This window comes from Tupaia chinensis, unplaced genomic scaffold (assembly GCF_000334495.1).
Source record: "Tupaia chinensis unplaced genomic scaffold, TupChi_1.0 Scaffold000511_1, whole genome shotgun sequence".
NCBI lineage: Eukaryota > Metazoa > Chordata > Mammalia > Scandentia > Tupaiidae > Tupaia > Tupaia belangeri.
Genome location: NW_006160024.1, coordinates 3,292,429 through 3,303,955, shown reverse-complemented (window position 1 = coordinate 3,303,955; position 11,527 = coordinate 3,292,429). Strand labels below are relative to the sequence as shown.

At 40.3% G+C, this 11,527-nt stretch overlaps 1 long non-coding RNA gene across 1 annotated transcript in view; it reads left to right on the top strand.

Moving 5' to 3' along the window:
- The window catches only part of LOC102480593 (uncharacterized), a 50,531-nt gene that overhangs the window by 15,531 nt on the left and 23,473 nt on the right, over positions 1–11,527 (top strand). Inside the window, exon 2 of the long non-coding RNA XR_335718.2 lies at positions 1,311–1,437. This is a non-coding gene — a long non-coding RNA (uncharacterized LOC102480593). The remainder of the gene's footprint in view (positions 1–1,310; positions 1,438–11,527) is intronic.

Below are 11,527 nucleotides of genomic sequence, written 5' to 3'. Positions count from 1 at the left end.
TTTTTTTTTTTCCCCTTTACCTGAGACAGTGGCCAGTGTCCTTGTGAAGAAATGAGCAGCATTATTAGGTTGTCAGGAAAGTCATGATGTATTTTTCTGTTTTTCTATTCAAAAAATGCATCTCGACTTTCCTGATAACCAATAGAAGAAAAGTTTTCTATCTTGAGTCGATGATTAGAAGATGATGCCTCTCCTTGGAGATAAACGTAAAACCCAGATATCTTGTGATACTTACCTTCACAGACAAATAATTTCAATAACTGTAGAGTTAGGAAGTGGGAAAACAATGACATCTAGAGGGGTGTTGGCACAATTGGTGTAAACCTCTTCACTAATTCTAGTACTGATCTGTTACTATTTTCCTATTAATCACCAAACCTTCTGCCTTCTGAACAGAGACGCGAGTGTCTCACTTTCCAGGGCTCCCTTTTACTTCATCCAGAGTGGTCCGCCCAACTTCCACTGGGGACGTGACAGCCACTGCTTCTTGGGGACATATGGTGCCATCACTGAAGATGAATCCTAACTTGCATGACAGACCAGGCTGGCTTTCGAACAGAGTCCAGCTCAGGTGTCTGTAGCTCTTCGATAAGCTCCCTGCCCTCAGGCTGCTGAGACCATTGCTATAGGCCTGAGCTCCAGCTCTCCTTCCCACACCCCCAGCCTTTTCAGGACTTAGCCTGATCCCCTCCGTGCTGAGGATGCAGAGCTTCTGCCCTGCAGTCTTCCCCGGTTCCCAGCACTGCCTAGAACCTCCAAGTGTTGCCTTCGGCATACCCCTGATTGGGTCAGTTAGACCTTCCCTTCAGAAATGACTGAGAATGGCGTGCGCTCGCCAGACAGACAGACAGAGACATAGAGACAGAAAGCGAGAAATCACCCCCCAGGGGGGATGGTCACGCCGCAATCCCTTCTCCTCCATTCTCCTCTCGGGATCTTGGGCACGCACGCACACACGCCCAGCGTGAGTTTTTTAAGCCACCAGGTCCGGGACACGAACTGCGGTCGACTACGTGGGAGTCCAGCGACATAGCCATTACGCTAACTGCTGGTTCCCAAGAAAGCCTGTTTTTTTCACGAGAGATAAAAATCCTTCCAACCCTGCTCATGCCACTTACTGCCATTACATGTCATGACCAGCTGATCGCATTTGTCCCCTAATCCCTGCTCCTTCCTTGGGCTCAGAGGGGCTGAATGTCTTCCCCCTGTGCAGCAGGCCAGAGCTGGAATTCTGTAAACCAGAGGAGGAGGATGGTTGCTGTGTAGGTGTCAAGAGCTTTCCCCCATTTACAATTTTTCTATGATTCTAGGTAAAGTTAGACAGGAGGAGCGATCAGGACCAATCCCCATGCCAGGAATGACTTGCCCATTGCTGAGAACACTGAGTGACCTGTCGGGGTCTGGGGACACAAAGCAGCAGATGCCAGGAGACAGATGGTGAGTCTGAACCTTGGATGGGGAGATACTTTGACTTCAGAGCCGTGCGAATATCCCCTCCCCTGGTAACTCCCACCACACAAGCAGCCCACATCCCTCAGGGCTGCGTGGTACAGGACAAACCACTTCAGGCCTAATGGCCCCTCCCCTCTGCCTGGGAGTGATGTGGGTGCCCCTACACAGTTTTCATGGCTCACGAGGTTGCTAGACATGTCACAGTTGGACACATCTGCCCCATGGGAAAGCTTCTGAGTATTTTCTGATTTACTCTTTGTTCTCCAATAAACATGACATATCAATAATACCCCTTCCACAGGGATTCATGGACTGGAATCAGAACTCTGGGTTTAATTAGGCCCAGATGTGGGAGAGGAACATGCAACAGCCCATGTGTGAAGTAAAGATGAATTCTGAGCTGGAGGGGACAGACACATTGAAGCTCCACTCAGTGATGCTGATGAGATGCCCTGGAAGTACCCACAGAAGAGGTCCCTGGACAGGGACAGGATCAGCCCCAGGAAGCTCTTCGTGGATATGGTTGAAGTCTGTGCCCAAGCATGACAGGAGAAGGGTACACCTGCCCCTGAAGGTAGCTCAAGTGCTGAAGGCCAGAGTGATGTCTGCCAGACCCATCGCCCCTAGCCCGGGCAGGCATCTTTCCAGGGGACAGCATGAGTGAGCAGGAGCTCAGAAGCTGGGCATGGTTACTGCTGAGTCAAGCTAGGAAGCTGTCAGTATGCTGGCCAGCCCTGCAGGGGACAGTAACCCTCTCTCCTGTGACACAGGGAGAGAGGCTATTAATGGGGTCTAGACAATGTTTCCACTGTTGTCTAAGTGACAGACAAACATGAACCTCCCTAAACATTAACACCAAGCAAGTAGCTGATTCAGCTTCATACAATTCTATTCCGAAAACAAAATAAGCTGCTACTTCATCTTCAGGGTAACACTTGTGTTTCACACTAACAAACCAAGGATGAATCTGAGTTCTCCCACCTCCCCAGAGAGTCAGAACAGCAGGCGGTGGTGGAGGAGCACAGCTGTGTTCCATATCCGCGAAGAGCTTCCTGGGGCTGATCCTCTGCAAAGGAAGGGCTCTGAGGAGGCAGCTACCAGGGAGGGATGGAGCACTGCAGGACTCCCAGTCTCAGAGCACAGAGCAGAGGGGCTTTTCCCCACAGCTCAGCTTGCTAGAAGGTCCTCCCTGATGTCTAATCCCTAGGGCTCCCTACTGGTAATGAGACAGTATCATTTTATTGCTTTCCTACTAAGAGCAGGGTTTTTCTAAGAGCAGGGTTCACTTTTGTTTTTAAACAGGAATAGATGAGGCTTGTGTGCCATCTAGTGTCAGTCTTGTGACATTGCATCTTGTGGAATTTTAGATACTAGGTCTCAGTGAGTCTTCACTGTGAATCTTTTCCTGGATGTTCATGAAGCTGATTCTTTTTCTTCTATCTTTTTCTTTCTTTCTTCCTTTCTTTTCTTTCTTTCTTCCTTTCTTTTCTTTCTTTCTTCCTTTCTTTTCTTTCTTTCTTCCTTTCTTTTCTTTCTTTCTTCCTTTCTTTTCTTTCTTTCTTCCTTTCTTTTCTTTCTTTCTTCCTTTCTTTTCTTTCTTTCTTCCTTTCTTTTCTTTCTTTCCTTCTTTCTTTCTTTTCTTTCTTTTCTTTTTCTTTTATTTCTTTCTTTCTTTCTCTTTTTCTTTCTCTTTTTCTTTCTTTCTCTTCTTTCTTTCTTTTTCTTTTTCTTTCTTTCTTCTTTCTTTCTTTCTTTCTTTCTTTCTTTCTTTCTTTTCTTTTTAAGAAAGATTTTTGCTAAAAGGTGTGTGCACTGCACTGGCCAAAGAGACAGAGAGAGATAGAGAGATAGACAGTGAGAAGTCACTGCGTGGGAGAATGGCCACTCCACAATCCCTTCTTCATGCTCTCAGGATTTGGGGCATGTTATGCACACGCACCTGGAGTGAGTTTTAAGCCACCCGGTCCAGTCCAGGACTCAAACTGCAGTGGACTATGTGGGAGTCCTGTGAGTAACCATTACGCCATCTGTTGGTCCCTCATGCATTTTACATGAACTTTTCGAAGAACCCCTGGTACCAGTTTTTCAAATGCAAAAGTGACAACTATGAAAATATACTACAAGAAAAAATGCAGTCAGGACATGTTCCAGAAAAAAGCACTACCTGTATCCTATGTATGGTTTCCCACCTTCCCCATCCACCTGCCAGAGGGAGGAAGAAGAGAAAAAGGAGGGGACTGCTCCTGCCTATGTGCTGAGTACTGTGTGGGGGTGCAGCCTGTGCTCCTATCTTATGTTCCACTTCCCTGGCTCAGTCCTCAGACACATATAGACCAGAAGGTTAGGGTAAGTCAGGGAAGCTAGTCTGCTGACTGAGGGAAGGACTGGCCAAGGGAAAGGCTAACCACTGTCATAACTCAGTCAGTTGGTATCTGGGCTGTGGCCATGGCCTGCAAGTAGCCCCTCAGAGCAAGGAGTCATGAGGAACTTTTGTGGGGCAGGAAGGAGTTGGCAGGAACTTCTGGTTTGTGTCATTTCTGTCTGCAAAAGTAGAGTGAATTGCCTGAAGCCATTGAGGCTCAGGAGGAATTCTCCCAATACCCTGCTGAGAAAAAAAGGGAGAGAAACACATCTCTGAAAATTTGAACTCCAAAATTCCCTTCATGGATTCCAGCACCCTCAAACACAGAAATACAGGGAAACTGGCATGGTGCTAACACAAACTGTAGGGAAGTGCACGACCACACAACTCCTATACCAATGGACCTATTCCAAAGAATTAGAAAGAATTGAGTAGTTCATCAGATACCTAAAAATCAACTCACAGTCCCAAGAAATATGAGAAAACCAGGAAATATCTCTTCCTCAAAGAAACACAGTAACTCCTCACCAACAGTAAATAAAACACAAGATTCATGTTCCACTTCCCTGGCTCAGTCCTCAGACACTAAATTATACCTATTTGCAGATGACATAGTTATATACATAGAAAAATCCAAAAGAATCCATGAAGAAATTCCTAGAAGTGATCAATTAATTCAATAGTGTGGGAGGATACAAAATCAATATACAAAAATCTATAGCATTTTTACACATCAATAATGATCAGACTGAGGAAGTGGTGAAGAAAGCAATCCCATTTACAAAAGCCATTTAAAAAAGAAAAACAAAAAACCCTAGGTATAAGCCAAACAAAACAAGTGGAAGAAACTATGAAGAACTGAAAAAGAAATTGACTATGATACATAAAAATGGAAAGACAACCTATGTTCTTGAATCTAAAAAATATCAAAATTTCAATACCACCCAAATTAATTTACAAATTCAATACAATTCTGATGAAATTGTCAGGGACATTCTTCACAGAAATAAATAAATAAATAAATAAATAAATAAATAAATAAATAAATAAATAAAATTTATTTTGAATCATAGAAGGCTCCATGTTTCCAAGTGGATAAAGTGTAAAAAGAAAAAAGTAGAGTACTCTCACTATCCAACCTCAAATTATATTACAAATCTTTGAAAATCAAAAAAACTTAATAGTAGCACAAAAACAGACACATAGACCAATAGAACAAAGTAGAGAATCTAGAAATAAACATGAAAACATACAACTAACTAATCTTTGTTAAAGGGCACAAGGCAATGCTGTAGAGACAAAATTAAAAATCTTTTCATCAAATAGTGCTGGAATAACTGGATGTCCACCTGCAGAAAAATAAAACTGGACTTGTATCTCTCACCATTAAAAAATCAACTCAAGCCAAATCAAAGAGGGTCCAGCAAGTTTTGTAGTGGTTAAGACGCTGGACTCCCACATAGTCAAATGCAGTTCTAGTCCAGAACCCAATAGCTTAAACTTCACGCTGTGTGTGTGTGTGTGTGTGTGTGTGTGTGTGTGTGTGTACCTGTGTCCAAAATCCCAAGGGGCGAATGGAGGAGAACAGATTGCAGCATGACCCTACCCCTGAGGGGTGATTTCTTGATTTCTGTCTCTGTCTCTCTGGTGGGCACACATACCCTTTAGCGAAAATCTCTCAAAAAACAAAAAAATGGATCAAAGACGAAAATATAAAACTTCAAACTATATAACTGGTGGAAACATGAGTAAACATATAACTATATACTGGTGAACACTACACAACTATATACTGGTGAAAAGATGGGAGAAACCCTTAAAGACATTGGAGTAGGCACAGATTTCTTAAATAAGATCCCCTAATGCACAGGCAATAATCCCAAAAATAGCTGGAATTAAATCAAGCTAAAAACCTTCTGCACAGCAAAGGAAACAATAATTAGAGTGAAAAGACAACCCTCAGAGTGGGAGAAAATATTTGCAAACTATGCTTCGGATAAGGGATTGATAACAGGAATTTATAGGGAACTCAAAAAAATCACCTATAAATATTTGTTTTTATTTTTTACCAAGGTTTTCTTTTCTTTTTTATTAATTTACTTGTTTTTACATTTTTCCCCCCACAAACATTTACTTTACATATCAAAAAATTTTAGCTCATACTCAGTAGTTCTTGACAGTCAATAAACAACTTTCAAAATTTCAAAATACTGAATTTTAAAGATAATGTTCAAAATATTTCTTATAATTTTGTATAATTTTGTTTGTGACTCTATAACAAGAGAGACAGTATGGTTTTAAATATTTTTGAGGAAATATTTACATGTCAACTTCTCAGATTGTTGAAAACAAATGCCCAGCACACAAGTCACACACATATATCTTTTCAATTCAGCCCCGCCTACCAAGTGTTCTGTGAGATACCATCTGCTAGCAAAGATCAGTCTCTTTTTCTTCATTCAAAGTCTTTCTCAAGATAATCCTCTGGTGTGGTTGCTCTTTTGCAATCTCTACTAATTACAGTGCTGGGCTGGAAAAATCCAGGTTATTTTATGTTATAAATTCTTTCATATATCTTTTCTAATCCTCTCTGCCAGGCAGAACTATTTATGGTGCCAGGCCATCTTTCTAAGAGTTTCTGTTGGCTTACTTGAGAAGGCGTGCGCGCGCGCGCACACACACACACACACACACACACACACACACACAGTGTGAGGTTACCTTAGTTCCATAGTTTTCTAATTAATCTTCAGATATGACATTCCAGTCAAAGCTCTGTCCAATAATAAGAATTTCCAGTTTCTGATTCAATGCAACAAGCATTATTGAACTTATATAAGTAACCCTTCTGCCACAAAATGTGAATACTCCCAAGTATTTTCAAATTCCAGAGAGGTCAGGAAGGAAGAAAAGTTTATGTTTCCATTTAAAGAAGCAAACAAGAAAAATATTTTAACAAATTACTGAACATATCAACAACTCAAAAGAAAGTAAAATGCTTAAATTGGGAAAACAAAGCATAGTAAAACAAAAATCAGTAATAGTTCACTCAAAAAGTCATAAAATTCTATTTTACCAGTTCCATTTTATGTTCAAACTCTCTTCTGTTGAATATGCAGTGTGACTGTGATCCAATCTTTCCAATTAAATCCTGGAAGTTAACATTGAACGTTATTATTGATATTTCCTGTGCCTAGCATTAAATTGGTCATTTTCTTGTTTGCCTTTTGTTCTCTTATTTCAATATGTGTCTTTGGTTTTTATGGTAGAGTACTCCTTTCAAAACTTCTTGAAGAGTGGGTCTGTGATTTGCAAATTCTTTTAGGTCTTGTTTATCTGAGAATGTTTTTATCCTTTCTTTCCATATGAAAGATAATCTTGTTGGGTATAGTATTCTTGGCTAAAACTATTTTTCACTTAACACTTTGAATATATTTTCCCATTCTTTTCTTGCTCACATTGTTTCTGATGGTTAGCCTGATTGGATAACCTTTATAAATAACCTGACTTTTCTCTCTTGCCAATTTTAGTATCTTGTCTTTGTCTGTAGATTTGGCCAGTCTGGCTGTGATGTGCCTTGGAGAAGCTCTCATCGGGTTGATTCTATTAGGGGTCCTTTGTATTTCTTGGGTCTGGATATTTGAATGCCTCTAGATTTGAAAAATTTTCTTCAAAGATTTCATACACTAGATTATCAATGCCCTTATTAGTTTCCTCACTTTGTGGGATACCGATTATCTGGATGTTTGGGCAATTAATGCTGTCTAGTATTCTCATGCAGTATTCTCTTTTTGGGGGGTTATTTTCTTAGTTTTTTTGGTCATTTTTTCTAGATCAGAGGTTTTGCCTTCAACATCCAGAATTTGATCTTCTGCATGGACTAATCTGCTTTTAATATTTTTGAGGGAGGTTTTGATTGCCTGAATGGCAGTCTTCATCTCTAATAGTTCCATTTGATTCTTTTTATGGTGTGTATTTCCTCTTTCAGGTCATGGAAGAACTTCAACACCTCCTGGAACTAGTTGTCTCTTTTCTTCTGCATCTTCTGGAGTTCATTATCTCTCAGCACTTGCATCTCATCTAGTTTTGTTGCTATGAATATTCTGAATTCTTTATCAAGCATTTATAAGGGTTCTACTGTACTGTCTGTGGATGATGAGAGATTGTCTTTACCTTAGAGGAGAGATATTTTCTTGACGTCTCATGTTTCTTGTGCCTCTGTGGTGGTTTCTGGTCATTCTGTGACAAAAATCTCTCCTTCACTGTGCTTCTGAATGTCCACAGAAAGAGATTACTAGTTCAGATTTATAAAAAGAAATTTCTTCCTTAAAGTAAAAGGTTCAATAAGCATTGAGGATTTCATGACTTTAAAAGTATTGAGTTGCTTGGTTACTGTGCATAAAGACCTATCTAGGCATTCAATTTGTGGAGGGTGAAGCTTAGAGCGGGAAAGTAAGACTAAAAAAAATAAAAGCAAAATGAAAAAAACTAGAAAAACAAAAGAGGGAAAAAAAATTTTTACAGGTGAAAAATGAAAACTGCAAACATGTCAGGACACACCTCACCTTTAAAATGGCTTCTGTAATTAGCAAGTGAAAAGAAAAGGCTCAACCTGAGGAGAAGTAGTTGAAAAGTAAAATTTAAAATAAAAAAAAATTAAAATTTAAAGAGAGAGAGAACATGAGACAGAGAGACAGACAGCCAGAGATAGTGAGAGGACAGAGGTCGCCCTACCTTGTCTGAATATTTCGAGAGTCTAGAAGATGAAGTTTAGAGCAAAGCTTCCCTAACAGTCCAGAACATTCCTCAGCTTTAAAATGGCTTCTTGTCTGTAATTAGCAAGTGAAAAGGCCCAAGGTGAGGAGAAATGATTGAAAATTTAAAAAAAAAAAACGTTTTTAAGAGAGAGAGAGCACAAGACAGATAGAGAGACAGATGGCCAGAGACAGCAAGATGACAGAGGCCACTCTACCTTGTCTGAAAATTTCAGGAGTCTAGAAGATGGATTTTACAGCATAGCTTCCCTGACCAGTCCAGTACACACCTCAGCTTTAAAATGGCTTCTTGTCTGAATATTTTGGGAGTCTACCTATAAAAATTTTCACAAAATAATCCAATTAAGAATGGGCAAATGACCTGAATAAATAATTGTCTAAGGAAGCCATACCCATGACCCAAATGTATATGAAAAGAAATGTTTGACATCTCTTACCATAAGGAAAATGCAAATTAAAACTACCATGAAATATCACTTAACCCCAGTCTGAATGGTAATGATAAAGAAACAAAAAAGTGCTGACAAGGCTATAGTAAGAAGGCAACCCTCATACACTGTTAGTGGGGATGTAAATTAATACAGTCACTGTGGAATACAATATAAAGGTTCCTCAAAGACCTACAAATACTAATACCATGCAATCCAGTAATCCCACTCAGTGGTATTTGCTGAAAGGACAGGAAAAAAATCAGTTGGGAAAACACATGCATATACATATTTATTGCAGCATTAGTCACAATTGCTAAGAATTGGAATCAACCTAAGTGCCCAAGAACTAATTGGAAAAAAAAAAAAAAAGTGGCACATACACACTATGGAATACAACTTAGCCATAAGGAACCTCAAATGAGACAGTGTCATTTGATACAAAGTGGATTAATATAGACAACTTAATGCCAAACAAAGTAAGCCAAACTATGAAAAATGAACACTTTAAATACCTACTCAATATATACTGAATGTCTTCACTCTATGACAAAAATGGAAAGATCTGAAGATACAGTAGTAGAGAAGGCAAGTATAGTTCAGAGACCGAATGGGGAGGGGGGATAGTACAAGGTGGGTGAGAAGGACTCAGTCCGAGTCTCAGACCTGGCAGTTTGCTTTCTCATTTTCCCTCTCTCTGTCTCTGTCTGGTCAAATTAAATATTAATAGTAATATAATTATAAAATTAAATAAATAATTGTTTAAAGAAAAGAATTTGTTTTGAAAGCATCATCTATACTCAGAGCCTCCCCTTCCTTGCCATCCCCTCACTCCTCAACTCTGTGCATGTTCACTACTTTACTGAAACTGCAAAGTCATCATGACCAAATCCATAACCACACCACCGTCACCAACTCCAATGTCTTAGTCCTTCCCATACTTCTCTTCTTACAAGGTGGGACGCTGTTAGTCACTCCCTCCTTTTTATTTCTTTTTAAAAATTTATTATTTTATTTTATTTTATTTTATTTTATTTTATTTATTTTATTTTATTTTATTTTATTTTATGTAAGAGAGAGATCTTTGCTATAGGGCCTGTGCACTTGCCAGAGAGAGATAGAGAGAGAGAAAGAGAGAAATCATCCCTGGGGTTTGGCCACACCGCAATTCCTTCTTCATTCTCCTCCTGGGATTTTGGGTAGGCACACACATGCACCTAGCGTGAGTTTCAAGGTCTTGGACTTGAACAGTGGTTGACCATGTGAGAGTCAAATGCTTTCACCACTATGTAACCCGCTAGCCCCTAGCCACTCCCTTCTTAAAATGCTCCCCTTTTTGCTTTAGTGAGTCTATTCTCTCTTCATTCCTTCTATCTATCTAATTGCTCCTTGTCTTTTTACAGAATTTTTTTTTTTCTGCCCACCTTTTCAATGTTGGTGTGCCTGGACTCTCCGTCCAGTCCCCTTCTCCATCTTCTTGGTCCCACATAACTGATATATGCAGAGGACTCACCAGAAACTGAGTATGGCCATGAACTAGCCAAGGATCTGCTAGGAGCTCCATGTAGGAACCTGAGTCTGTGATCCTTCCAAATTAACCTTAGCCCTGTTATCCCAGAGGAAATGCTGGCCCAGGGGAAGTCTCTGCTCATGATTTATTAATACCCAATGGAAACAATCTTTGTTAAAACTGAAATCATTAAGGCAGATTGCAGTTTCAGTGTGATACCACCTAATGAGGATTTTCACGATGAGTTTTTCAGAGTCCAGAAGTAGGAGAAATGAATGCACACCTCACTTTGCAAGACCCTGTCTGTGAGAAGCACCTCTGAGGCCCTGGTAAAAAAGCAAGACACAGGAGCCCTGCTGAGATTTCCTCATCACTTGATCCAGCGAGCTGGATACTTGGAGTCATTCTCCATGGGAAAGACTAAAATTCTGTGGTAGGCTGTGAGAGTGACAGTCCCAGTCCAATATTAGAAGAAACAACCCAGGAGTACGTTGGGTGCAGCGTGTAGCTAGAGACACCAGCTGGTGGACATTTGAGAGCCGAGCTTACTTGTAGAATGTTCATATTGTTGGCAAGAAAGGACTCTTATGCCCATCCCCTTTCTCTAAAGACACACACACACACACACACACACACACACACACACGCGCGCGCGCACTGGGACCAAGTGAGAGGAAGACAGAGACACAGTTGCAGCATCTGGGGTAGAGCTGGACAAGTAGGAAACATTAATCAGGGTACCAGGGAGCCAGAGTTCTATTCTAGGCTCAGACTGTAACATCTTTATGACCTTGAGTAAGTCACTTCCCTATTCTGAACCTTGAATAGTTTTCTTTGCAAATGAGAAAACTGAAAACATGATCTCTAAGATTCCTTCCAGTTCTTTATTTCAGGAGACCGTAAGCTTAAATTAAGCAACATTAGCTATTGAGTAGAAAAGCTGTGTTTATTCATTTTAGCCCCTAGACGGGCATGTGCCACCGTTATGTGGCTGAGGTTT